Source organism: Nothoprocta perdicaria, unplaced genomic scaffold (genome assembly GCF_003342845.1).
Source record: "Nothoprocta perdicaria isolate Ctin4 unplaced genomic scaffold, notPer1 scaffold_1, whole genome shotgun sequence".
Classification (NCBI taxonomy): Eukaryota; Metazoa; Chordata; class Aves; order Tinamiformes; family Tinamidae; genus Nothoprocta; species Nothoprocta perdicaria.
In genome coordinates this window covers 12807804-12822522 of record NW_020454093.1, presented here as the reverse complement: position 1 = coordinate 12822522, position 14719 = coordinate 12807804, and positions in this window count along the sequence as shown.

Here is a 14719-nt window from a genome sequence, read left to right as displayed (position 1 = left end):
GAGAATACACCCATGCAGAGCAGACACAGAAATGAAAAGCAGAAAATTCCCTTAGAAATAATCACAATATYGAGCAGAACTCGAACACCCCAAATACCGTTCTCCTGTCCAGTGTGTCCCATCCAGAGGGCAACAGTGCATCAATCCCCCTCTGCTTCACTCCAGCAAACTGACAGGAACACATCAAGTCCTTGAAACATACTTTCCAATTTGTGGGGACCGAAGGTCATGTACCTCCCTCCTTAAGGAGAAAAACAACTCGGAGCTTCCCAAAGCTCAGTTTTATTTTTCGATTGTCTTTGCAGCCTCTTTTATTCTCGGTGAAAGTGTTGTTGCACAACTTGAGGCCACAATTAGCAAACTGATGCTCTGCCAGCTCCTTATTACACCGTGTACATTTGTCATAAGACATCAAAATAATTGTCACTCTGGCTCTATTGTTACTGCTGGATGGGATTTGTGAAGTTGCATGAAAATTATCTCCTACCTCTCAAAGAGCATCTCCTAGCTCTCAGTGCTTCCTGTTTATTACTGACATCTCCTATAGCACAATGGTCACCCCCTTCCCAGTCCAGCTTCTCCCAATCTTGTTGAAATAAACCCAAGCCATGAATTGCAGGTCAGTGGTTGCTGCAGTCAATTGCTGATAGYTAAACTCTGCCCATTGAGAAACCTTTTTTACACTCTTTCTTAACAGGAAAACAAAGTGCCACTCAAAAAGCTCATAAGTTTTAGAATAATTACCAGAAAATGCGATTTCATAGTCTAAAAGTAGCCTACATGATTCTTCAGTGCAGAACAAGCTGTTAGACAACTGCCATGGTGAGCACTAATAAAAGCATTAGATGGYGACTGATACTAGCAGATTTCAAACCAAAGTTAGGGCTTTAAGAGAGCATGGGTTGCACGTTGCAGCCTTAAATGCAGGTTTATACGAACTTCAGTTCACTCATTTGTCTGAAGCTGATGGGTCACAGCAGCAAATAGCACAGCTTGGGCTAACTTTTAAGCAAAGCTTTAGCACAATGCCAAYATGCACTAAGGAAGTGGCCAGTTCATTAGACAGGCTCAGCAGGGTAATGAAGGGTCTGGATCACAACCCACTGTTGTAGCTTGTAGCAGAAAATATTAGTGAAGAAGAGATTCTCTCAAGCATCACACTCACCTCATGCTGCTGCAGGACTGTTCTCARCAATGTCTTTTTCAATTGCTTGTAAGCTCTGTCTAAAGGATGTGCTTAAAGCAATCTCACCCTCTTCTCATAGAATCATAGAATGGTTAAGGTTGGAAGGGACCTCAGAGGTCATCTAGTCCAACCCCCCTGCTCACGCAGGGTCACCTAGAGCAYGTGGCACAGGGCTGCATCCAAGCGGGTTTTAAAGATCTCCAAAGAAGGAGACTCCACAACCTCTCTGGGCAGCCTGTTCCAGCCTCTTCTGCCCCGGCTAAAGATCTGTGCCTGCAAATCCAAGTACATTCCTTAAGGTAAGATGTGTTAAGGCATCCAAACGGTGATCGATACCCTGATGTTAACAATTCACTTCCCGCTCACTTTCTGGCCTTACAGCAAGGCACTCACAAGGCGTCTTYGTGGCTTCTTCAAAGTATGAGAAATTAAATACATGTAAGATCTGTTTGGAGAAACATACACTTAAAAGTATAAAATAGGTGGTGGTTCGCATGAACAAAGCAACCTTCTGGGACCAAATTTCACATGGAAAAGCATTAACATTAAAAGATATTTCACTGTTGCACTGCAGTCCTGCCTGTTTTCACCCACACGTGACTCTGCCTTACAAAGCCTCTGGTCTGCAGCATTGGTCCASCATTCCCAAGAGGGTGTAGCACTTTCATTGGATTCTAATCATGGGCAACCCTGMAAAGCCTGTGTGTATCATTTTAAAACACATCATTTTACAGCAGTTTTTAAAATTCAGGAGCAGGTGTAACAGTCTATGCACATATCCATCATCTTGGCTTAATTACTTCTATAAGAATCACCTCTATAWGAATCACCTCAGAACAAATGTAACTTTCCTCCATCTCTGCTGCAGTGTCTTAATAAAAGACCCCTTGTGACAGAAAGGGGAAATATTATCTCATAGGATGCCAACAAGTCCAGGGAGTATTTTGCCTGAGCTCATGGTATTTCTGAGTGGGTTTCACAAGATCATGCCTGAATCTCACCTCATCTGTTTCAGATATCTAATCGGCCCAATGTGAAAAGACATATTATCCTCCCATGACAATTTCTCATCCTCACAGAGAGCAGTTCCTACCTCATGCCTATACGTGGGGAAAAATCTTTATACTGTAAGGTCAAAAGAGTGGAAGGAAAGGAACAAATTCCAAAGCATCTTTGGGGAGGTAGCAAGAGAAAAGTCAAATTCAGCTTTAACTTAATTACACCCACTAATGCCCTCCAAATTCTCTAGCCTCTAAGACAGGAAGACCTGATAGAAAGCTTCATCTGTCTTATAATTCTCACAGTCTTTTCTAATTTAGCTAATAGCTACTACATACATCCAATTCTTTGCATGATGAATAGCAACAGTTTATTGAACAACTGCCCAGTCATTTCACATAGATTGTACGCACCTATCTTGAACTCTCTGCTTTCTCATTCATTGTAGAGAAAGTTCAGAGTTTTAAGAGCATAAACTGACACTATTCACTAGACATTTATCCCCTCAAAATCTTCCTGAAAATAAACAAAAGACATCTATCATCCCTACATAGCAGCTTAAAATTTAATATCAGTCTGGACTGGAGGGAAATAGACTGCACACTTCATTCAATAATTCAATGAGCTTTTTTTCCTCTTTAAATTTTTATTACCCCACGTGCACCCCATGAGGACAGATATCGAAACAAATAAACACAAAAATGAAGACACCTACAAGCATGAAGGGCCAGCACAGCATCTTCAGTATTGAACTGTTTTGACATATCCTCTGGCAACAAAAAAAGTGAACCATAAAATATGTTATTTCCCTTATCCATCACAAGGTGCCCCCACAACAAGGGTGACATTATCCCCTGGCGCTGTGACAGTCTGTGTTGCCTGCAGTGGGACCAGTCACTTATGGTTTCCCTCACTTGAAAACCTGCCCCACTCTTTCCTCCCTCGAGTCCCTAGTCCTGCTGCAACTCTCAAAGAGGTCTCAGGTCTAAGAGCAGATGCAGAGAGGGGTGGAGGAAGCTCCATCCCAGTGCAGCACACTGCAAGGCACAACCTTTGAAGAGAGAGACAGTTTTTCTTCAAGGATCAAAAGCACTAAATTTTAATTACCATCTTGAGCAACTTTGTTGGGTTGAATAGTCAGGCCGTCTCTCTCCTAGGAGGGCCTGGGGCTTCTTCTTCTTCTTAATTAAGAAGCCCTAAGTATTTGACACATCTGTTAGTAGTCACTGGAATAACATTCCCGCAGATTTGCCATTACACAACTTTGTTTAACCTGTGAAATTCACCTGCAAGCCAGTAAATTCTCTATTCCAAAGATAAATCCCCATGTGTCCACAAATAGAACAGTTTTGCACCAAATCTTTCTGTGTCTCTGAGTTTTGATCTCGAGGGAAAAAAAMCAAAAACCCACTATCCTTTCTGCCCACACCAGCTGGAAGAAGTGTTCCAATAAAAAAATCTCCTAGTGCTTGGGGCTGGAGTACTGTAGAGCTCCTTGGTCTCTGATGGGATCAAAAAATGGGCAGCACTGCCGAAGCAAATGGCATTGAATAGGTGCTCATATAACTGGCCTTCAGACTCTCCATGTTGTTCAACATGTTGTTTGAAGCYGTTTCTGGGGGCCAAAATGATCCTCACTAAGAGCAGAAGCGCTTTTTATTGGTACCTACTGCCTCTGACACAGAAAGGTGTTACAAGTGGTACATGCTATGAGTTAGAGACTTGTTTTTCCACTTCCCTACAGGTAGGAGAGGGTTGCTGGGCCTTTAGAGTAGCACAGCTATTTAAATAACCTCTTAAAAAGGAGCTGAAAAGAAGCTACAGTTCCTGACCTATGAAACAATTTTAACTTCTACAGAGAAATGAAGACTCTTGGTGGTTAACTGGTGTGAGCAAGATGAGAGAAGTGCCCTGACCTTGGAATTTCCCCAGCAGAGAAGCTGGGTGAACTGACAGTGAAGCAGATGCCCAGAGGTTGCAAAACTGATCTCCTCCTGGGAAGATGATGTGCTTTCAGACAGCTTTGAAGTGCCTACCTTCAGGAAGATTCACTGGTTTCACAGGCAGCCAGGGAGAAGAGAAAAGGAAGATTTTCCAGCTTAGAGTCTTCCTTTATTTTTACACTTTCAGACCCCTATTTTATCATTTCCTCATTCCACAAATGAACTAGAGTTTATATCACAGCCTTTCATCTTTAGAACCATAGCTTGATTTTAATTGCAGTAATGCTGAGGGACTGCTTTACAAACTGCAGAGTGGACACAGGATCACTTAGGTACAACTCCAGCCCAGCAAGGGTCCCCGGGAGCAGCAAAAACCTCACCGCCTCTATCAGAGGCTGGAGTGCTTAGAAATGGATATTACATTCTATGCAGTTCAGAGAAATTAAAATCCCAGKTTTTCTGAATTTGTAGGACATTCTACCAACAGAGAAGTGAACAGGGAACCAATCAGAAATATTGTACACTTACAGTCAGTCAGTACACAGTTTCCTCACCCGCTATCTGTGGATGGATAAAAAGCCCTCCACTGTTTGCATAACTCCAAACCTTTCACCAMGGAAGACAGATCTGCCATGTGGATGAAGAGGATCTGAGCCCACCGCTGGAGAGCTTTGCACATCCTACACTGCAGGAGATGAAAGCACTCAGGAACCCCCTGGCACAGTAGCAAAAAAAATGCTCTAGAAAGGACTGTGAGACTTATGGGAGAGGAAGGAGGTGAGAAAGCACCTAAAGCTGGTTAGTGATAAGGGTACACAGCTGGGAGCACTATGTATGAGCTGAGGCTCAAGACCCACTACCTGTATTAGATCAGSAGTGGATTTCTCCCAAAATTCTTAGATGAACAGGATTTTACCTTGTAATGGTTCCCAGGATAAACAAAACTGACCACTAAGCAGTGATAGGTGAAGCAAGTGATTTATTTAATTACATATTTTCCTGGTTAACATTTCAATATAATGATAAGTAACAAGAAAACAGAATTATCAGTAGCCAGCAAAACATGCTGCAGTCATTACTTTCATAAAAGAGCAATTGAAATATTTGTCAAAATTTTAATGGAAATTGCTTTTTTAACAAGTACATTTTTTAATAGAAAAAAAGCAACCTTTCTGCTAAATAGAACTGATCTGTAATGTATCCAGAAATATCCAAATCATACACATCCATCTCTAAAATTCTTCAAGTGCTTTAATCAAGAGGATTAAGCTTGACAAGAACAGATCAAGGGACAGGATTTCCTTCATTTGCTACAGATATTGCTCAGTTTTTCATGCATCCAAATCAAATCAGACTCATTAAATCAAAGGTGCAAGAATTTGAGAAAGAATTACATCCTAAAAGATGCACCAGAACAGATATCCAGCCCTGTCTATTCTTGCCTGAATGGGACTGGAAATCCAACCRAACTGGGAAAGCTGAAACTCATCAGAGCCTTTGGACCATATGCATGTGCTCATTGTCTGTACTGATCAAAGTGGCTGGCTGCAGGGGATGCTGCTTTTCCAACTGCTTTTCCAACTGCAGAAACATTTCTGACTGCAGAAAATCTGCAGAAATCTGTCCTTTCACCTCCTCCTTGGTGAGGAGTCTTGAACTGCAGTGGAGCCCTACTGTATTAGCAAAGCCTGACAGTATTCCTGCTGCAACTTCATGGTGTAGGCCTCTTTTGACCAGATAAAATCCTGTTTAAGCAATGTGAAAAATCCTTTCATATAGGATTGGGGTTCTCTAGACTAACATGTTTTCATATTGGAGTCACAGGCTGCTCTCCCACCATGGCTGTAGGACCAACCGTGCCCATAGCTGGTACTGGCAATAGCAGGAGGAAAGGAAGCAGCTGGAAATGCGTGATTTAATTAACTTATATAAAGTATTTCAGATGAAAGAAGATGGAGAAAAGCCTTTTTTTTTTAATGACTAATCTGTCAACAGCAGAAAAATAGACAAACTGGAAGTAACTTTGTGTGCTTAAGTATAATTAAACATATCATCAGTATGCTTGAGTCTAATTAAAATCAATAAAATGTGTTATTCTTTGTGGCATCACAGTACAGMATCTGTGAATAAACTTATGTTCCAGAAGTCTCTTCCCCAGTGAAGCCAATCAGACTGTTTACAGTCTGATTCACAATGCTGTTCCTCTACCTTTCCTTTACTACCTTTACTACTCATGTTATTTTACTACCACTAGCTCTCCTCTAAACTTTAAGTGCTGTGTTCATATGGCACAAACTCCCTTAAAATAAATATGCTTGTAAATACTATATCAACATCTGCAAAATATTTCTAGATATAGTGTCCCCTTCCTTGATCCAAAATATGGAATTCTGAGAGAATTGGTACAGAGAGAATTCTGATTAAAAGCTTTCRGAAGTGACTTAAAAGCTCCGTGAGAACTGTCCTGTTTAACAAAAGCAGCTAAGTCTTCTTCAAGTATTTCTTCATCCTCATCTGTAATTAAAGACGAGCAAATGCAAAGCACAGACAAAGCTTCCACTTGTCTTCAGAAATTCAATAGACCTTCTCTTGTGTGACCATCCCTTTAGCTTCCTTCCTCCAGCAGTGTTTTCACAGAAGCTGCCAGGGAGCATCTTCCATCACTAGACTTCCTTCCAGAGCAGAAGGGCTCTGGAACAAGAGAGCTGCTACTGTGACAGACCAGGAGGACACTTGGTGTGAGGCTTTCCTCCCTCAGGCACCAGCTTTTCTTTCTTCTCTGCTGCTCTCTGACTCAATTGGTTAGAAAAATACTTTGCAGAATATGTGAAATATGGAGACGCTTTCCTTCAGATGTGGTGCCCTCAATGAGAATGCCAGTCCAAAAGAGGGTCTTCAGAGACTGACAGGCATCTCACAATTAATGATGTTGACGAGAGGTTGATATATGCTTTCCTTGTAAATACTCTAAAATTGCAGAATGCATTTGAAATCCAGACCATTCACAAGTCAAGTTTTGATTTAATTTTAGTTGACGTCCTGTATAATGAAGATTCAATAATAAATGTTTTTAGGTGGAGACTTACGAGAAAGGTAGCATCTCCATCCAGTACAGGGCAGCAGTATCAAAAAGTCTAAATGTAATGTCATTACACTGGCAGAGATATTTGTGTGCTTCTTTCAAAAATTAATAGAGTAGAAATATGTTTCCATGCTTATTCATAACTTGGGCTTTACTTTTAATGAGACAAATGGAGGAAAATCAAGTGCTGCCCCTCCAATTCCCAGTAACATCAGCCTGAACAGGAAACGTGAAGTCCTTATGAGAAAAAAACAATTTGCTCTGAAAAGCTGCAAAAGGCACAATAGTGGAGAGACCATACTGGTGAAATTATATTAAACTGTATTATATATTACTCGGTCATCATATGGATAATTGAAAGTGCTTCTTATGAATCTTCCTCTGATAAATCTCTAATTCTGCCAAGCGTTCCTGAGTGGGACTGTTATCTGATATCACATTTCATATAATCTTTTTGAGGTAATCTGCCTTTTCTGGGACAGACTCGGAGCTGATGCATCCATATCAGATCAGAGCATAAGTTCTGGAATTATTAGAGGCTTTATTTGCCTTAAGACAGGCAATGTCTAAAGAGGGTCTGTACAGCACAGAAATTTGCTCTTGTATTGCCCACACCAGAGCAGCAGAAACACTGTCATGCTAAGAGGTAGCTTTTTATTCTGGTCCTGTCTGAACAACAAGAAAATTGTACTCTGAACAGCCACATTATCTTTGTAAGGCAAGTATGTCTGCCTAATRTCTGTCTCAGAGTGAGATAGATAATTTGCTAAATCAGTGTATGCTCCACAATAGCGCAGTGATGTTACTGGAAAGTCTAATGTTCATTTTTAGATAAATGAAGTAATTGCAGCAAAAAACAATATTTGTCCTAAGAGGTTGAGAAATACTATGCAAACCAGCTTAAATGAAGCTTTGCTGATGTACTTTGCTCAGACACAAGGCAGCTCCTGACCAGGCCAGTAGAACTCAAACTTCTAAGCCACTCTGGGAGAGAGGGCTTTGTTCTAATGGATCAGTTTTTTAAGACAGAGGGGTGTTATTAACCTTTCCATAACAGAATCTAACAAACCCCAGCCCATACTATTGYACTGGGTTTGAGTATCTGTAAAAGGTATATATAGGTTTTATAGAATCATAGAACTGCTATGGTTGGCAAAGACCTTCAAGATCAGAGTCCGGTCATAAACCCTTCAACTACCCTGGGCAGCCTGTTCCAATGTTTAACCACTTCTCCCATGTAGAAATTTCTCCTAATATCTAACCTGAAGCTCCCCTGGCACAGCTACAGGCCATTTCCACTTGTCCTATCAGTAGTTATTCTGGAGAAGAGAGCAAGCCCTGCATCATTACAATCTCCTTTCAGGTAGCTGTAGAGAGCAATAAGGTCTCCCCTGAGCCTCCTTGTCTCCAGACGAAATAATCCCACCTCCCTCAGCCATTCCTCATAAGGTCTATGCTCCAGTCTCTTCACTAGCTTCATTGCCCTTCTTGGGACACGTTTTATTTGTTTATATAAATACCTACACATATTTATAAGATGCCAAATCTTGATTTACAGTTTCTACCAACTTCTCCTTTTTTCCTTTTATTTGGCTGAATAGCTATAAAACCACACTGTGTGCTATGGAAACCTATTGGCTTTATGGACTTTAGGCTGGAGAAGATGCAYGTGATGTAGCTTTACCAGTGCAAAGGCAGTCAGTGTCAGTAGGGATTTGCACATTTGTGGGAGCAATTCCTGCACCACAGCTATCAGTGCAACAACACCAAAGCATTGGATGAGGAGAGAATGGACTTCTTTTTTTGGTTCAACTTGTTCACCCGCAGTGAGGTTGTGCTCCTGTTGCATGTGCTCTCTCTGCACTAGGGAGAGGTGCTGCTTGGCTGGCGTGCAGTGATTTTATACAGAACTCTTATGGCTGTAGGATTTCTTCTGCTCTCAAAAATTCCTCAGTTCGGTAAAGCTCAGCCCGAGGGAGAGATTGGATTCAATCTAAAGTCCTTTTTGGTTTATCCTTTTTCCTTGAACTGAGAGCATTTATGGGAAGGGAGTCACTGGCCGCAGCATGTTTGCAGTGCCCTGCTGGCAGCCTCATAGCTCTGTGCAGAAAGCAGATCGGAGGAGAGAGCGTTAAGAACAGAAATATTCCCCGTGTCAGTGCCTGTCTTGCTGACCAATACAGGGTGAGAAAAGAAATGAGCACCTCAAATTTCATCTTCTTTAGAAAGGTTTAAGTATCAGGTTAGTACTAAAGAGAAAAATGAACAAAACCTTGGAAAGGAAAAGGATTCTCTTTGTTGGCATGTACCTTTTCCACATCATAAAGGTAAGGAATTTAGGTACTACCTATATTCTCAGTCCTCCAATCACTGATGTGAARGAATGGCTCTATGTCCCAAAACAGGTCCTTTGAGGGTCTAGAAATTATTTCATTTGAAATTGTACAACCATTAGCAAAACTTTTGTAGTACCACTACAGGAAAGCTTCACCACTAGGGAGCACCAGCAGACAAAGTATATTAGAGATTTCCTGTGTTGAAATCAAGATACAAATATGAAAGAATAGTATAGAAGCCATTTAATACTGACATAATAAATACTTAGAGCTGTATTTTTTTTTAAACTGCTGCTTAGAAAGTAGATGAGTCAGGAGTAATAGGRCAAGGGGTTTTAATTTACTTGATCAATAATCAAGATCTGTAAATTGATACCAATAAAGAGCTGGGCTGAATTACCTCTGCAGCTAGTGGCTATTCCTTTTCCAGTTTCCATAGGATTTCTATGTTTATCACAATCCAAAAAGACAATTACCAGGCASTGAGGGAGTCTTTTTCCACTGTATATGAACTATACAGATCAAATCTGAAGTACATTACAAAGCTGAGAGAACAAACACCTTTTTTTTATTTGTTTTTCTTTTTCAGTGACAGATCAGGATTAGAAGTTCCTGACAGTGTTTAAAATTGCCTCGGAGTGAAATGGAAAAAAAAATCAGAGCTATAGGTCAAATCCCAGGCTACAATGCCAAGCTGACTGGCCAGGGCTAGTAGCTAACAGTTCACCTTCACACCTTCATTCATCCTTCTTTTATCAGCAGCACAGCTACAGATTCTCTTACTCCCTCTTTCCACCTGAACTGGACATGAAGCATGAACATTTCTATCATATCTATGCACAATAAGGTGCCATTAAGGACAATGTCAGACTCAGCTGTGAAACTTTTGTGACAGTTCAGTTGTAGTCACACATGCCCCCATYGGTCTGGTCTCACAAGGGCATTCAGGATCCTTAAGGCACGAATACCAGGAATATCAGGCTCAAGTTGATACAATCTCAACTCCTAAATGGCTTTGTGCATACACACCAAAGTATACAGAAAACTGATCCTTAATGCAAGATTTAATATCTTGTGTTCAGCTTTTAATCCTAGAAAATATTATTAGTCTTGATAATTCAGTGGCTCAGAACCCACTCAGGTTACAGTTCTTCCCATTCTTTATTTTCTCCACCATATGACAGCTGTAATGTCATCCTTTGGGAAGGAGCCTCTTGCATGACCCATTCTGGTTCCCACAGGATAGAGAAGGCTGATTGCAGAGCAGTTTACTGCTACAGGGGCTTTACTGGGCTTTTCTTCTGCAGCTGAATCCCTGATTGCAAGCAAATTCTCCAGGCTAACATAAAYATGCAGTAGCTGTCAAAAGACACAAGTTGTAAAACATCTACAGAACTGATTAAGTGGATGATGGTATATTGAGCAGCATGCTGACATGAAGATTAGCACTTGCTCTCTTGCAATTCTAACGGGCACCAGGGCAACAGGCTRCTGCAATGATGCTCTTGGCAGAGCATCTGCATGAGCATCCTCAGTGTACAGCACTGTGTGCAAGTTGGGGAAAAAACACTGGTGATCTCGCAGTGGGAATGGCAGGTAAACACTGCTGGATGTGGAGTTTGCCTTAAGGTGTACAGACCCGAAGAGAATAACAGTGAAGGTCAACCTGGCCTTCTTTTTAAATGACGAGCAGAATTCATGCTTGTCAATTTATGAAAACCATTTTGGTTATTATATGGAAACTAAATAGCATTCATCTAGCTCAGCATGGTAGCCCGGTTCAAGCTGGATTAAGATTCCCCCACAGTGGCAGACTATTTCACATCTTGTTCTTCCCTGTAGTTCCAAGACTGTGATAAATGTGCTCTTCATATCAAGAAAAAGGATAAAGGAACTCRGGAAGAAAGGTCCTGCTCACTTGTGGATTGCAATGAATATTAAGGAGATCCTTGCAGAGGGGTTGTTTGTGCATTGCAGTATTGTAAGGCTGTGCAGACACTCCAGTCCCCTTGCTGGGAACTGCTCAGCTCACTSTGCCATTGTGTTTTGGAGGAAAATGGGAAAGGGAGCAAGAAGTGAAACAGCCGAGAAATTGAGACCTGAGAAGATGAGACCAGGCAGGAGTCTAGTGAAGTAGGTTTGTACCTCTGCAAAGCTAGATAGGAGGACGCAGGCAGCTAAGATCTTGAGGGTTGCTGACCATTGTATATGTGCTCAAAACTGTAGCACATAAATAATACTCACTGAATATAGAAACCACTTCAAGAGAGGACAGTGAAAAGCAAGGTGCGTGCACAGGCAAGCTCATGAACTCTCATCCTGAAATAACCACGTAGGTGTTAACCTTCCACTGCCACCAGTTGGCAGTGAAGACAAGCATCAGCTACCAGCATCCAAAAACAGTAGGCCTGCTCTAAAGAAAGGCTTGAATTAATTTTCCTGGATCTTTCTGGGAGCATGGACTCCCCTTCCCTGCCCTTCCACTTTTCAGGCTCAGCGTTCTCCCTTCTTCAGGGCACCCTCCRCCTTGGTCCCAGCAGTAGGAGCTATTCTGGATGGAGGTAGCACTCAGGGACATTCTTGGTGGGAGGGAACCAGCAAGACAGAGTGACATTTGCATGAGTGCCCTTCACCTCTTACCCTGCAGAAGTCCCAGCACTGCTGAACCTGCAGTTCAGGAAAGATGTGAGAGAACATCAGGCAGCCTTAACTTGGTGCTAATGAATTTGGTCACGACTGTATCACGGTAAAATGGTTTTAACACCATTCAACATAGTTGACATTTTCTGATTCATGCTGGTATGAGTGGGAAATCTTTAACTTAAATGTGTTTGCAGAGATTGACACGCTCATGGAGTTATCTTAATATATCCTACTATCTACCTCAGACACCTGTTAATAACCAGTTTGCAGAAGTCAGCTCTTGTTCAGAGGTTTAATGAGTTCAGTGATCATCTCAGTAGGCCAATGCCCATTTTACAAATATAAACYCAGAGGACAGTCAGTCAATTAAGGTAGGCTTCTGCCCCTTAAGCTGCTCCCACTTTAGACAAAAGATGATTTATTCTGTACCTGTTTACAGATAAATAGGAGACTTGAGGTGCTTCTATAATTACTAACGTTCCCTTCTTTGGAAGCAGTGGCTATTTTCATACCGCAGCCCTTTAAAGGAAATGCAAGAGGCATCTGTGCTTTGTTTATAGCTCCATTAGCCTTTCTTGAACTGAAAATTACTTGGCAGCTGCTAAGAAAAATAGGGAAAAGCAAGTCTGAATGCCAAAAGAAAAGTCTGAACTTCCTAGCCAACTCATGTCTTTCAGAATCCACAACCTAAAGCCATAGTTCTTTGAATAGTTAGTCCTTATAATTATAAAACTCATTAGTGGAAGTAAACATGTTTACTAAATGTTTAATTGTAGCAGTGTGCATAGTGAAATATTAGGAGTGCTTTAGAAGATTTTAGCTATGAATATTTTCCATGGCAGTCTTTACCAACAGTCCACCTTGTCCCTTTCCCATTCTTCATCAATTTTTAACCAAAAAAAAGGAAGATAAAAATGAGTTCAGAGTCTGTCTAGGACACTTGAAATTTTCTGAGGATAAGAGGAGCTAAGAACAATAAATGCATTTCCTCCCACTTCCAGCCACCTGGCTTATGCACAATGACAGCATTAGGAAGAAAACATAAAGGAGCTAGCCTGTAAGGTGCAGTGGCAAGAAGCACAGTGCCATAATAGCTCTGGAGCATTACAAGTAGCATAGATGTGAGTAATTGCATTAATTCCCTTTAATTACAAGCTGTGACCTGAAACAGGCTGCTTCCAAGAAACACGACACATCAGCAATCAAGACAGATTTAGAAAGTAGCAAGTATATGGTTAGATCTTTATAATTACAGCCACAGGTGGAATGACAGAGGTGTAAAAAAATGTTTGTCCTTGTTCTACAAGTCACACACAGTTGAAGTAGTGGGACAGGTAGTAGGTCCTTTATCACCATGGGAGCCCTATAGAAAGCATTCCCAGAAGAAAGGTGAGTATAGAAATAGTACTTCATTCTCCTTCCCCTGAATGACTAAACATCATCTCCATCTTCTGAAATTAATGTTTTTGCTCTTATGGAAAGGCTTTAGAGACTGTAGGTTACACCATAGTGTCTGCTGGGTTGCAGAAAGGCAGAACCATTTTCACCATGGTTAGGATAAGGATGGTACCTGGGAGGCATTCAAACATTAGAATACACCTAAATGCCCCAAACAGCGTCCTTATGGCCCTGTCCTGGCAGCTGGCTGTGCATTTTTGAAATTGTGCTGTCCAGGTGAACACATGTCCCCGTTGAAGGCAGGCAGACTCCTGAGATGACTCTGTTGCAGAACTGAGATGACTGTGTCTCTGCCATTCCCCTCCATTCCCGCTCCACAGAGAGGAGGAGTTTGCAGYGTTGCTGTACCGTTTGTACATAGCTCACCTGCAGTTATGGGAACTCCGTGACTCAGAATGTTTTATTCATAATCCATCTACAGTAAAACACAGCACAGGGAACTCTGATATTGCTGAAGCTCTGACGCATGCCGAAAGCTAGTTTTTTAGCTGTAACTTTCTAATTCTTGTGCCTTGCACCAATGTTTGTGCATCTGAATGAGAGCTGCATGACTTATCCAGCAAGTCCATCTATCGCATAACTCCGCATTTTTCCAGTGTTGTTTTAAAAGTATCCTCGAAAGCATACGTGAATGTTTATCTGTCAAGGAATTGAATGGACACAGGTAATGACCAATAAGAAACCAATTAACATCTCTACTGGGGCCCACATAGTTCTTATGATCTCCTTATTTGCAGGCAGATGGAGAGCAGAACTTACAATTCCCTAAGACATCATTTACAAATAATTGAGGCCTTGGTTTTTTTCTAGAGTATAAAGACAATTAAGTCTCTCTGAAAACCAACAGTGAGTTTCTAACTCCCTCAACTGTCCTTTAAAATCCCAGCCTAAAGTCTTGCTCCTGTTCCCACTGCAGTAATTAAATTAATTAAATTCAGAATAGGGCATCAGGGGGAAGTGTAGTCCGGACAACTAAACACAAGGTTATGAAAAAAGAAATTCCTTCCTTCCTTCCTTCCTTCCTTCCTTCCTTCCTTCCTTCCTTCCTTCCTTCCTTCCTTCCTTCCTTCCT